At 45.2% G+C, this 13,561-nt stretch overlaps 1 protein-coding gene across 1 annotated transcript in view; it reads left to right on the top strand.

Annotated features, from left to right (window-relative positions):
* KSR2 (kinase suppressor of ras 2) overlaps positions 1–13,561 on the top strand; it is a 399,544-nt gene that overhangs the window by 165,786 nt on the left and 220,197 nt on the right. The window lies entirely within an intron of this gene.

Here is a 13,561-nt window from a genome sequence, read left to right as displayed (position 1 = left end):
GATCTTCTTCTAACAGCAGTAGGCAGGCAGGCTCTGCCAGACACAGCTGGCTGTCACAGAGGCACAGAGGCTGTCTCTTCTTTTCTGGTGCCTAGACTCTTTTTTTTTTTTTTTAACAGCTCTTTATTTTATTTTATTTTATTTTATTTTATTTATTTATTTATTGGCTGTGTTGGGTCTTCACTGCTGCACATGGGCTTTCTCTAGTTGTGGCGAGTAGGGGCTACTCTTCATTGTGGTGCACGAGCTCCTCATTGTGGTGGCTTCTCTTGTTGTGGAGCACAGGCTCTAGGCGCTCGGGCTTCAGTAGCTGCGGCACACAGGCTCAATAGTTGTGGCTCACGGGCTCGAGGGTGCAGGCTCAATAGTTGTGGTGCACAGGCTTAGCTGCTCTGTGGCATGTGATATCTTCCTGGGGCAGGGCTTGAACCCATGTCCCCTGCATTGGCAGGCAGATTCTTAACCATGGTGCCACCTAGGAAGACCCTGTACCTAGACTCTTAACTCAACATAATACAGTCTTCAGGGGTTATCCCCTTAGGGGTGTAATTTTTTTGAGAAGTTAAGAAGTGTGTGGAAAGCACGATGATTATGATATAATGAACACAGGTTCCCACTACTCAGAATGAACATACATTAACATTTTGCTCTGTTTACATTGCTGTTTCCCCCCAACAATAACAACAAAAATTGACAGATAAAGTTGGAGATCCCTCTGAAAACTCGACCCCATTCCTGCCTCCTCTTCTCAGAAGCAGCCACAGGTTCATTTCAGAGTGTGTCCTTCCTTTGTGTGTGTGTGTATGTATTGTTTTGTGTGCTTAAACTTTTTACATAACTGGTATGTAAATACGTATATATCATTTTTTCTTGCTTTTCTTCACTCGACATGTTTGTGAGATCTCTCCATGTTGATATGTACATAGCTTCATGTTATTTACTTTCAACTGCTGTATAATATTCCATTGTAGAAATGTACCATAGTTACTTATTTACTGATTCGCCTGTTGATGGACATGTAGGTTGCTTTTAAGCCTTTACTTATTGCAACCAGTATTGCAGTGAAGATTCTTATACTTGTTTCCTTGTGCCTACATGCAAGGGTTTCTCTCCAAAACATCTTTTGAAATAGAATTGCTGGGCCAGGAGTATTTGAGTATTTGTATTTTAATGGGGGAGGGAGGAGCGCCTTGAGATTGGTGTTTTCAAGGATCAAGGGAAGACTCAGGTACTGAGATTGGTGATGGGCGAGACATTTTGGTCCTGGGGTGGCGGGGCGGGGGTTGGTTTCTTCCTGGAGTCCATCAAATCAAATTTATTATCAGGCTGATGCTGCCACCTGTTTACCTTTCGCCCTTGACCATCAGGTAAGTTTTCAGAGCCAGTAGGGGAAAGTGGTAAGGCAGCACGGTCCTCTTCCTCTACTTCCTCTTCTTCTCAGATGGATGGCGAGACTGGGGATTCTCCGAGAGGGATTGCCCAAGAGGGCCCCAAGAAACAGTGGCTGAAGTAAAGCTTGCCAGGAGAGTGCTTGTGTTGAGCTGGTATTGTTGTCTTCCTAATCTTTCTTTATCATTGTCTGGCTGGAATGGGCCAGCCTCTATCAATTCAAAATAGTCATACCTAAACTATGTCCATCTAACTATGTCTCAGCTTCCTCCTGGAACTCTTCCTTGATCTTGTGCTCTGGGTGGGGTTGGAGGGCTTTTGTCAGCTCCTTACACCCCCATAGAAGCTTCCAGCACTCCCATGGTGGCTCCTCATGGCTTACCCCACCCGGTCTTCAACCACCCTTTAGAATTCTTTCTAATCTGTCATCTTCCCTATACTGTCTTTCCGCTCCTAGCTCTGTGTGGACCCCGCTGGTCTTGCTCGCGACTGGTTGCATAGTGAGAATACAGCAGACACTGTGTGTACTTGTCGAATGACTGGATGTTGGTAATAATAACAGCATCAATGATCTGTTGGGTGCTGATGATGTCCCAAGCACCATGCTAGTTACTTAAAATGCATTTTAAAATTTAATTCCTATAGCAACCGTGTGAAGTGGCTACTTTTATAATCCCCATTTTACAGATGAGGAAACTGAGGCTCAGAGAGGGTAGACAGATTGCTTAGGGCCATAGCTTGTAAGTGGGAGCCAGAGTTTAAACACAGCCCTGACCCCAAATCCCTTTCCCTTTTTTGCTGTGCTCTACCGCTTCCCAGATAGCATTGACTTCTACCCAGGAAGGACTTGGGTTTGAATCGCTGGTGCTTGGAGTCCCGGAGAGGGGAAAGGTTGCCACCTTGCTGTATCTGTGTGCTTGTGGAATCAGACTTCAGGGCAGTGATTCGGATGCTCTGGGACTCATCTGGGCAAGATGACTTAACGAGGTACATGGAGCAACTTGAAACATTTTAAATTATGTTAATGCTTTAATGTTATTAGAAAAAACATGTGGCTGACAACATCAGATCCAGGATGCGTTCAGTGTTGTTTGTTGCTTAAGATGAGGCTAATATAAAAAGTCAGTGTAAAGAAACCGTGAGCAAATAAGGTAGTGCTTAGCTATGGCAGACCTTGAGAAAGTGGTTCCGAGGATGAGTAAGGATTGGAAAGGACCACCTTGAAATTATATTCTCACCACAAACGATTAGATTTAATTTTCCAGTGGGGGTGAAACGCACCCCCAAGTTCCTGGAGGTAGAAAGTTGTGTTTTGAATTGAATGTAGAAGATTCTGGATAACAGCCTGGGCAGGGGTACAGGCTTCCCTGGGGGGCTCTTCAGCAGGTGAATCTCCATGCTTCCCTCTAAGCCATCGAGCTTGGTTCTTGGTGGGGAGGAGACTCTCCTACTCTGGGATAAACTCATTGGAATTTCCCCTGGAAATGTATCCATACTCCTTATTAGTTTTAAAATTTCTTGAGATGAGATGAGAATGGGATGGAATTTGTTCAAATGAGCATGAATTCAACAGGTATTTACTGGGTCCCTTCTGTGGACCAGGCCCGGGGATAAACATGGTGGGCACAGATGAACATGGAGGCACATTCCCCTAGTCAGTGTCAAAGTGCTAAAGGAAAAGTAGTTTACAGGGTCAGTCCCTTTACATTTTCGAACAAAGGAATGTTTCTTTTCCCCAAGCAGAAGGGAACAGTGCCAAGGAAAGCTCATGTAAATAAGTGATATCAGGTGACATTTGAGTGGCACCCTGTGGAATGTGACTGAGTTGGCTGGGCACAGAGAATGGGAAGAAATTTTAGTGCCCATGTGACCTGATTCAGGTATGGTCGAATGACCAGAGGTACGGTTGGCATGTCTGGTGTGTATAACATTGGCCGTTCCCCTTCCAGTTCCAGAGGCAGGCGTTTTTCATGGACCCTGGTATGACTTCAGAATCCTTCTTAACACAACATCTTTGGAAAGGCACTGTCAGTCAGTTGAAACTGGAATGTTCGATTAATTAACGTTCATGCATTTCCATCCCTCCCCAAAGCCGTTCGTTTTATTGATTAGAGCAAATGTTTCTTCTCTTGTCGGGGATGTGACTTCAAATATGAAACAAAGACAGGTAAGAAAAAGCTGGAGGAAGAGTGCCACCCTTAAGCTGTTAAACGTATTTCTTAGCTTCTATTATGAAGGGCAGGCTGTGGTGCTGTGATTATCTTATAGATGCACTTTCCCCAAATCATTCGGAAGTGTCATCCTATAGGCCCATTGTTTATGCAGACCAAGGGCTGCTTGGCCACAAGTGGGGTGATAGGTTTTGCATGACACTGATTTTGGTGACCTGTGTTTACAGAGTGAAACCAGGCCCCACCTGACACTGTACCTCTGGATGCCAGAGGGAAAGATTTGATGATTGAGTTTCACTCACTCATTCATGGTTCCTTTTGAATGCGTAATGATAATTGCTGTTATTACCATCGTGAAAGGAAAAGCATTAGAATTAGACTCAGGATTGAGGTGCCTAGGAATAAAAGTCTGTCTTACGTACAGGAAACTGCAGGGTTTCCTGATGGACCTCATTCGTTGAGTAAAATTCATGGGTCCTTTGTATCTTTCTTCATGGTCATGATGTTGAGTTTTTGCTTCTCCACTCCCTCTCTCTGTTCTTCCACTTGCAGGCGCCAGCCTTCTGGGAGGGAATGTCACTAGGTTGCCAAATTAAATGCCCCAGATCGATTCACTTGAGAGAGTGGTGTCATTTCTGGAAAACACTGAAAGGAGGCACTGTTCTCTATCTTGCTATCTGACCTGTGTGATAGAATTTGAAAAGGATCCTTTTATTGTGATAAATGGGAAGACAGAAGAGTTCCTGCCAGGGCCAACTTCTCCACTGTGTTTGGCTCTCAGCTGGCAGCTTGAGTCATAGGGGCAGCTGCCCGGCACCCTGATCTATGACAGTGGGAGCCAGGATGCAGGAGTGGTATCAGTGTGGGCTGGAGTGGTCGCACGGAGGCGTACTTGTAAGTGAGGCCTTTGAAAGCCAAGGAAGAAGTCAGGAACTAGTCTGGGTGCAGCCAAGACCCCACAAATGCATCCAGAAACTGGAGGCTGTGACGGAGGAGAGGCTGTTTAAAGCCAGGTGTGTGGCCTCAGCCTGCGCATGCCAGGTAGCCACGGAACAGGCACGACTGTCCTTACAGAACGTACTTCTGTGTTCTCTTCTGTGTCCCCTGTGTTCAGGGGCCAATCCTGGGTCCACCCCAGAGTGAAATTAGGCCCCACCTGACGTTCTGTACTGCTGTGTACCAGAAGGAAGCATTTGATGTTTTGAGATGCATTCATTTATTCATTCATTCATGTGTCATACATTTTTGCCTATGTGGTGCCAAGTCCTACAGGGATTCCCTGGTGAGAAAATGATCCCTACTTTCCAGGAGCTTACAACTGAGCAGAAAAGAATGATAAGTTAGCAGACTAAAATAGTAGTATGTGCTGAGTGGGATAAAGAGGGCCTTAGGGGCTACTTTGGAAATGACAGTAGGATTTAGAATATGGGTCCCAGCTTAGAATAGTCTATCCCCAACGGTTAACGATACTTTCCTCCCTTCTCCCCTTATGTTTGCCCTGGGAGCAGTTCCCCAGGAGATATTTTAGGTCCTCTTTGTTCGTTGGATGGGCCCATGTTTGGGCCTCCCCTCTTTTCTCTGTTCATCCAGGAAAATAATGCTGCTGGGCAGTGTCCTGACCAAGTTGCCAACAGCCTGAATTAGTTGTAGCCTATTTAGTGGTATTATTGGGCTCTCCAGCCCTGCATGAAACACTCACTCATTTGCTCATTCTTTCATTCGGAAAAATTTATTTCTCAGTGCTTAGGATATGTAGGGTCTGGATGAGAAGCGGGGGAAACAGAGTTGCAGAAAAACCAAAAACCAAAACAACAACAAAACCAAACAGAACAAAAAATAACCTAGCCTTCCTTTCAAGGAGCTCAAGATTTAGAGGAGACAGACTAGAAACCTACATTATAAGTTAGTGGGGAAAGGTCTGGAGCAAAGGAAGTAAGACTAGAACTGAGGGAGCCCAGGTGAGGGTCATCTGAAGTATTCGGGGGAGCCAGGGACAGCTTCCTGGAGGAACCATCATCTAAGGTAGGAGTCGGACAACTTTTCCTCTAAGGAGTCAGGTAGCAAATACGTGACGCTCTGCAGCGCAGTGGTCTCTCTGGCATCCACTAACTCTGCAGTTGTTAAGTGAAAGCTGCTGTAGATGCTGTGCAGATGAATGGGCGTGGCTCTGTTCCAATAAAACTTTATTTACAAAAACAAGTGGCTGGCCGGATTTGGTCTTTGGGCTGTAGTTTGCCAGCTCCTGACCTAAGATGAGACCTGTAGAGTGAGTGAGAGTGGGCCAGGTGAAGAGAGAGGGGGAAAGGTGTGCAAGCAGAATGGTGGGTGGAAAGGCCTGGAAGCGAGGGATGGTTGGGGACCTGAAAATAGTTGTGTGGCCCGACTTTAGTGGGCGGGGGGGGGGGGGTGTGGTGAGAAGGGAGGATGAGGCAGGAGCTCTTGGGGAGTTTGGAGTTTCTCCCCAAGGCGCTTGGTAGGGAGCGTCCAGAGGGACTCTCAGTGCGGAGGAGCGTGACCTGTCTTGAATCATTTTAGCAAAGAGGCGTTCCGGCCTCTGGGCCTCCGTCCAGTTGCTCTGAGCTCTTTGCTTTCTGTTTTCCATTAATTAATTCTTTCAGGTATGCAGTGTCCCTTCCGGGACGCAGGAGAGTGTGGCTCTTGTGACACTGCTGAACAGAAGTCAACAGGCGGCCGTGCCATCTGCTCCAGGCGGCTGACGGCAGAGATGGGAGTCCCCGACCCCACTGCTAGAGCCGCCCCCTTTCTCCGGCGGCCTCCTGGCCTGCAGCTCCCGATGGGCCCCAGCGAGACTCTGTAATTTAAAATGAGCGTGGCCGGGGGCTCTCTGGTTGCTAGCAGTGAGCTCTCTGCCCCCTCCTCTTGCTCTCCTCAGGCTGGAGGTATTTATTAACTCAAATTAATAGAGGGAGAATAAAAATATTAATAACTCTCTAGGCCTCCAGCAGGGGCCCCCTTCCACCATGGCCGGGCTCCCGGAAGCCGAGAGCGGGCGAGGTTAATTTTCTGGAGTGGTGCTTAGTGATGGTCAGGAAGCCGTCACCGAATCCTTCCTTCCAGCCCCGGTCGTGTTTCGGGATCCTGATTCGTACATTAGAGAGATGGCCTTTCGGTGTCAGTTCCCTGAATCAGGCACAGGTGTGCGGATATCGTCTTGCCAGCCTGGGTTTTAAACACCAAGTCAGGGTGGGATGTGTCTGGGGAGGAAGACCCAGCTGTCGGATGTCATCTCTCTCGGGACCTGAGATTGGCACTGGCTTTGACGTCACTTTCCAAGATGCTGAGACTGAAAGCATTTTGTTTCCAGTGAAGATGAGGAGGAATATCTAAGAAACATGTTCTTTGCCCAGGGAAGGCGCCAATTCATTTTCTTACATCCTTTGTTTCATCAAAAGTCTGTGTGTGAGGATCTGAGAAATTTCCAGTCTTCAGAGAGCTTTTTTTTTTTTTTTTCTTCAGAGAGCTTTTTGGACAGCAACTCAGCCCTGGGGGGCAGTTAGCTGGATTTGTTCTTGTTCTAACAGGTAGAGTTAGAGAGGCTCAAACAGGTAACATCGGCTATGGTTTCCTGCACACCAAACTGTCCCTCCACTCCTTTCTGCCTCTGCCTGTATACTTCTGTGTTCTTACTATAGTGTGAATGATAATAGTAATAGTAATAATAATAATAGAAACAGCTAACATTTATTGCATCCGTACCATGTTGTGGGCACAGTGTTAACTGCTTTACACAGTGTATCAGCTTCTATCACCCATGAAGTAGGTATTATCATCTTGCATTTGTACTGAAGGAAATTGAGGTAAATAAAGTTTTATTGGAATGTGTCACATCCATTCACACTTCTGTGGCAGAGTTGAGTGGTTGCGACCAAAGCCTGAAATATCTGCTCTTTGGCCCTTTCAGAGAATGCATTACAGACTCCTGTCCTTAGCTGAAGTGGCAAGTGTAATATGCATCTGGCCCAGAGGCTGAATTCCTGACCTCGCGTACGCTAGGCTGCCTCTGTAGTCGCCGTGTCCGTACCTGGCACTTTTTCTCCAGCAGGTTTTAAGTCTCTATTCTTTTCCAGACCCTGGGCTGTGAGTTCTTTGAGAGGAGGGACCCTGTCTCATTCATCTCTTTCACTTCTTTGCTTAACACAGCACTGGGTACAGAGTTAAAGGCTCAGTAAGTGTTTGTTGAATGACTGAATGGTTGGATGGATGATTCTCCCAGCTTCCCCAGCGTCGGAAGCCACCCCTCCCTATTCTTCCCATTACAGAGTGAATGCGAGAGAAGCTCCATAAGGAGGACCCTTGTCCAGTTTGCTCCTTTAAGGCAGGGATGGAGGTGAGTGACATTGTCCTTGCCAAAGGCACGTGTTCCATCGTTTCCAGCCATGCTCCTGTCACTAGGGTAATGTGGAAGCAGCTGGCAGATGCCAGAGGAAACAATCTTTACTGTTCTTTTTAAAATTTAATTATTATTGGAGTGTAGTTGATTTACAGTGTTGTTAGCTTCAGGTGTACAGCAAAGTGAATCAGTTATACATATACATATATCAACTCTTTGTTAGATTCTTTTCCCATATAGGCCATTACAGAGTATTGAGTTCCATGTGCTATACATTTGGTCCTTATTAGTTATCTGTTTTATATATAATAGTGTGTATGTGTCAATCCCAATCTCCCAGTTTACCCTCCCCCCACCCCCTGGTAACCATAAGTTTGTTTTCTACATCTTTTACTGTTCTTTTTGACAAATCTCTTAGAGTTGTCCTTGCCTGGAATTCAGATTGTGAATGTTCCTAATACCCTATTCTATTCAAGAAATGTGTCAACCTGCATGGCCAGCACAGCCCCGAGTGTGAATTCGTGGGGACCCTTCCCTAGAGCTTCTGCAGTAGGCCTGTGTGAGAGGGGGGCTCTGTCACTCAGGCAGCCAGGAACCCCAGGGAGGGACAAAAGCAGCATCCCCTCAAAGGGCAGTTACGAGCCCAAACCCAACGGTGGGCCCAGAGGTGTTTTATCCAATGCAAGTCCACAGAAAAGGAAGTCTCCAGCAGGGAACTTTCTGGTAAGCAAGGAATGAAATTTGCATGGAGTTTGCAGTCCAGCATTAGGGCGCTGCTAACCGCTTTCACAAGAGGAACCCAGCATTTCCTGAGCGCCATCTCCCCGCCTGTGTGCACCTTAGCATTTCCCCAATTTCTCAGGTAAGGAAGTGATGGTGTAAAGAGCCCAGGGAAGAAGCAGTTTTGGCACTTGAACTCAGGGCTATCTGGTGCCAAAGTTAATGATGTTGTCCTCTCCCCATGTTTGCAGTGCCCCCCTGGCATGGCCTGGGTGTGGGTCGGGCAGCGTGGAAGGCTTTGGCCTCAGACACTGCTTCCTACCTGAGCCCTTAAGTGTCTGTGACTCACTCGGGCCAAGTCCCCAGCATCGCCTGCTCAGAGAGCCTGCTGCTGTCTGGGCGGTGACGGCTGCAGGGCTGTTATCCACGCTCGGAGTGTTCCATGCCGCCGCTGGGGGACCTCACAGGTTGCTCACCAGGCACCGAGTTTCGAGTTTTTCTCAGTTGGCCATTTAGGTTTTCAGGAATATTCCTGAAGTGTGGGGAGGCTAGGGGCTCTCTGGGAGCCAGAGGGGCCTCTCAGAAGTTAATGTTCCATCCCAGGTTATAATGGACAGCAGCTGGGATGTCTGCCTGGGCCAATTTGCTGTGAGCAGCCCTGCGAACTTGGCCTCCAGTGGAGAATTTGCGAGTTTACTTACCCGTGGCAAGCACAGGTGTAGCAGAGTGACAAAACTTGTTGGAGGTGGGGACAGAGTTGCCGGAGTGTTTGCAGTCGGTCTTTTTCTGATACAGCCCCTTGCTTTGTCCCTCTCTTTTCCTTCTCTGCCTTTTATCATTGTGAAAAGGTCACGTACTTCCCAGTTTTCTTTTCTCATGAGCCTTTTTATTTCCAGTTTTAAAAATGCAGCATTAATTTACATACAATAAAAAACACGAATTTCAAGTTCAGTGAATTTTGATAAATATATATCCCCAGATACCCACCACCCCAATCAAGATTTAGGATATTTCTCATCCACTCTGGAAAGTTCCCTTGTGCCCCCCTCTCCAATTATTTTCCTGTTCCTTGAAGGCAACCACCATTCTGATTTTTTCACATGGCTGAGATCTCTTATAAAACTTCATATAAATGGAATCATGCATTGTACATACACTCTTTGGTGTCTGCCTTTCTTCACCCAGTATCATGCTTTCAAGATTAACCTGTGTTGTTGCGTGTATCAGTAGTTTATTCTTTTGTGTCCCTTTATTATTATCTGTTAATAATATTTCATTGTGTGACTATACCACAGTTTGTTTATCCCTTTTCACTGTATTTTGCCCTGTTTCCTAGGGCTGTCATAACAAAGTAACGTAAACTTGGTGGCTTAAAACAACAGAAATTTATTATCTCACGGTTCTGGAGGCCAGAAGGCGAAGTCAAAGTGACAACTGAGCCTTACTTCCTTTGAAGGATCTAGAGAAGAATCCCTCCTTTCCTCTTCCAGCTTCTGATGGATGGCTGCTAGCAATCCCTGACATTTCTGGGCTGGTAACTGCATCAGTCTAGTCTCTACCTCTGTCTATATGTGGCCTTCTCCCCTCTGTGTACCCTCTGCTCTTCTTATAAGGACAGTGGTCATTAGATTTAGGGCCCACTCTTATCTTAACTTGATTACATCTGCGAAGACCCTATTTCTAGATAAGGTCCCATTCATAGGTCCTGGGGGTTAGGACTTCAGCATATCCTTTTTTTTAAAAAAAAAGATTTAAAAAAATTAATTTATTTTTTGTTGCGTTGGGTCTTTGTTGCTGCATGTGGGCTTTCTCTAGTTGTGGTGAGTGGGAGCAACTCTTCGTTGCAGTGTGCGGGCCTCTCAGTGTGGTGGCTTCTCTTGTTGCGGAGCACCAGCTCTAGGTGCGCAGGCTTCAGTAGTTGTGGCACATGGGCTCAGTGGTTGTGGCACACGGGCTTAGTTGCTCCATGGCATGTGCGATCTTCCCCGGCTAGGGCTCACACCTATGCCACCTGCATTGGCAGGTGGATTCTTAACCACTGTGCCACCAGGGAAGTCTCCCCAAAAGATTTCTTTTTTCATGTGGACCATTTTTAAAGTTTTTGCTGAATTTGTTATAATGTTGCTTCTGCTTTTGTTTTGTTTTGTTTTATTTTTATGTTTTCTTTTTTGGCCACAAGACATGTGGGAATCTTAGCTCCCTGACCAGGGGTCCAACCCACACCCCTTGAATTGGAAGGTGAAGTTTTAACCACTGGATCACCAGGGAAGTCCCAATGTATCTTTTTTAGGACACAGTTCAAACCCCTACACTCACATTGATAGACATTTGGAGTGTTTTCAGTTTGGGACTATTGAGAATAAATCTGCTATGAACAGTCTGTACAAGTTTTTTTGTGTGTGTTTTTTTCTTTTTTTCTTTTTTTGTCAACATATGTTTTCATTTCTCTTGGGTAAATACCTATGAGTAGAATTCCTAGGTCATAGTGTATGCATATATTTAACTTTATAAGGATCTGCCACACTGTCTTCCAGAGCAGCTGTACATTTTATAGCCCACCAGCAATGCATAGGAAGTCAGTGGCTCTGCATCAGTGGTTCTCAGTGTTGGGCAGGTTTGTCCCCCAGTGGACATTTGACAATGTCTGGAGACATTTTGGGTTGTCACAGCTTGGGGGGAGGATGCTGCTAGCATCTAGCTCCTGGGTAGAGACCAGGGGTGCTGATGAACATCATGTAATGCATGGAACAGCTTCCACCTTCACCCCTCCCCTCCCTTCCCAGGAGAGAATTATCCAGCCCAAAGTATCAATAGTGTGAAGGCTGAGAAACCTTGTTCTACATCCTTGTCACCACTTGATATTGTCAGGCTTCTAATTTTATCCTTTCTAATAGGTGTGAGGTGGAATCTTATTGTGTTTTAATTTGCACCAATTAATTAATTGATTTGCATTTCCCTCAAGACTCAAGATATTGAATGTTTCCTGGTAATTTCTCTCTCTTTATGTGAATTATCTGTCCAAGTATTTCTCTTTATGTGAATTACCTGTTCAATTTTTTTGCCTATTTTTAAATCGAATTATTTTCTTATTACTGTAGTGTAGGCCCTTTATCAGGTTATGTATTATGGATATTTTCTCTCAATCTGAACTCTCTCTTATCACTTTCATACAACTGTCTTTCAAAGAGCTAAAGTTTTCCATTTTAATGGAGTCAATGTGCCACATTTTTTTGTTTTATGCTCAGTGCTTTTTATATCCTAAGCAATCTTTGCAAATCACAAAGTTGCCAAGATATTCTCCTGTTTTCTTATAGTTTTTTATGATCCAGGTTTATTATCCATCTCACATTAATTTTCACATATGGTGTGAGGTAAGGGTCAAGGCGTGAGTATCCAGTTGTCCCAGCACCATTTGTTGTAAAGACCTCCCATTCCCTATTGAATTACCTGGCATCTTTGTTGCGTATAAATGGGCCAAGTATATGCGGGTCTATTTTAGAACTCTTTATTCTGCTCTGTTCTTACTCTAGTCTCACACTGTCTTGATTACTGTAACCTCCTTGGCCCTTCTCTGCTCATCTACTCTTCTGTTTTTTCCTCTCTTAACTTCTCCTCTTTCATTGGGCTTGGGATGAGGGCAGTCGGGAGGAAAAAAAAACTAAGTTAATTTTTTCTTCTTTTCTCATGCCTCTTTGTGGTGTCTCTCTCTTTTCATCTTCTCTCCCCTACCCCGCCACTGTGTGTGTGTATGTGTGTGTGTGTGTGTGTGTGTGTGTGAAAACTGGCTTAGCCAGGAGTGAAAAGCATTACGTGACTGCACCCAAAATCCTTGTTGTTATTAACCAGTTTCCTTATTTTTCACTCAACCCCTTAGTTCTCACTTGCCCCAAGAACATCCTATCTAAACAGATTTGGCGACAACTTATTCCTGCCCCTGTCTTTGATTTTATTGACTTCTTGAAATCCATGCCCTCCCTCCACCAGTCTTCCTGGAATCAAAGGAAAAAGGTCACGTTTCTTTCCTAATGAATGACTCATCAAGCCAGGGCTGAACACTCACAAACAGCCGTCCCTACAAAGGACCGAAAATGTTTCTTGTCTCCGTTGATTCTCCTGTTTATTCTTGACATGTTCTTGTGCATCTGGGCTGATGCTGCTGGTCATGTCCTGGCACTGCAGACCCCCTGCCTGTTTGGTGTGGATCATGGAGTATCCAGCAGCCCAGAAATGCACAGAGGGAGGAGGAAGGGCAAGACTATTTTTTGCTAATGATCCAGAGAGATGATGCTTGTTGTGTAGCTACCAGCGGCAAAGCCGCCTAAAGTCTCATGACTCTTTCAGACTAAATGGGAAGGTTATAATGCCCGTTGCATCTCAATTGAGGAAAAGCCCGGTTTTTGTATATGCAGATGATCAATCAGAACCTGTGCTGATCCCTCCTTGTCTGAGGGGCATTGCTGCTTTATTTCCAGGTATAGTGTAAAAGGTATACATTAAATCCTATCCTCCAAACACATTATGTTTTGAGAATACATTGACGTAAATAATAAGAGCAGGCTTTAAAGACAGGTTGAATCTAAAGTACTTACCTAATAAAAATTTATGATTTTCGTTATCTTTAAATGATTTCCTTTCTTTTCTTTCTTTCTTTTTTTTTTTTTGCATTGTACTTTTTAATTGCACAGGTAGTTTTAAATAAATGGAGAAAGCACCTTCCAGAAGTTACACTGGCAGGGAAAGATTCCATCAAGCATTTACATAGTAAATTTCTATTTTACAAAAGATTCTTGATCTTTACTTGAACTGTACATGAGGGAAAAGGAGCCCCCTCAAGTAGGTGTTCTCTCTGCTTGCAGAAGCAAACTAAAGGACCTAAAATCGGAGGCAAGCCTGGGATGCCGAGAAGGGGAAAGAGAAATGATAAAGGGCC

The sequence above is a fragment of the Hippopotamus amphibius genome, chromosome 8 (assembly GCF_030028045.1).
Source record: "Hippopotamus amphibius kiboko isolate mHipAmp2 chromosome 8, mHipAmp2.hap2, whole genome shotgun sequence".
NCBI classification, from domain to species: Eukaryota; Metazoa; Chordata; class Mammalia; order Artiodactyla; family Hippopotamidae; genus Hippopotamus; species Hippopotamus amphibius.
The sequence above is the reverse complement of the archived record's forward strand: the minus strand, read 5'-3'. Positions and strand labels throughout refer to the sequence as shown.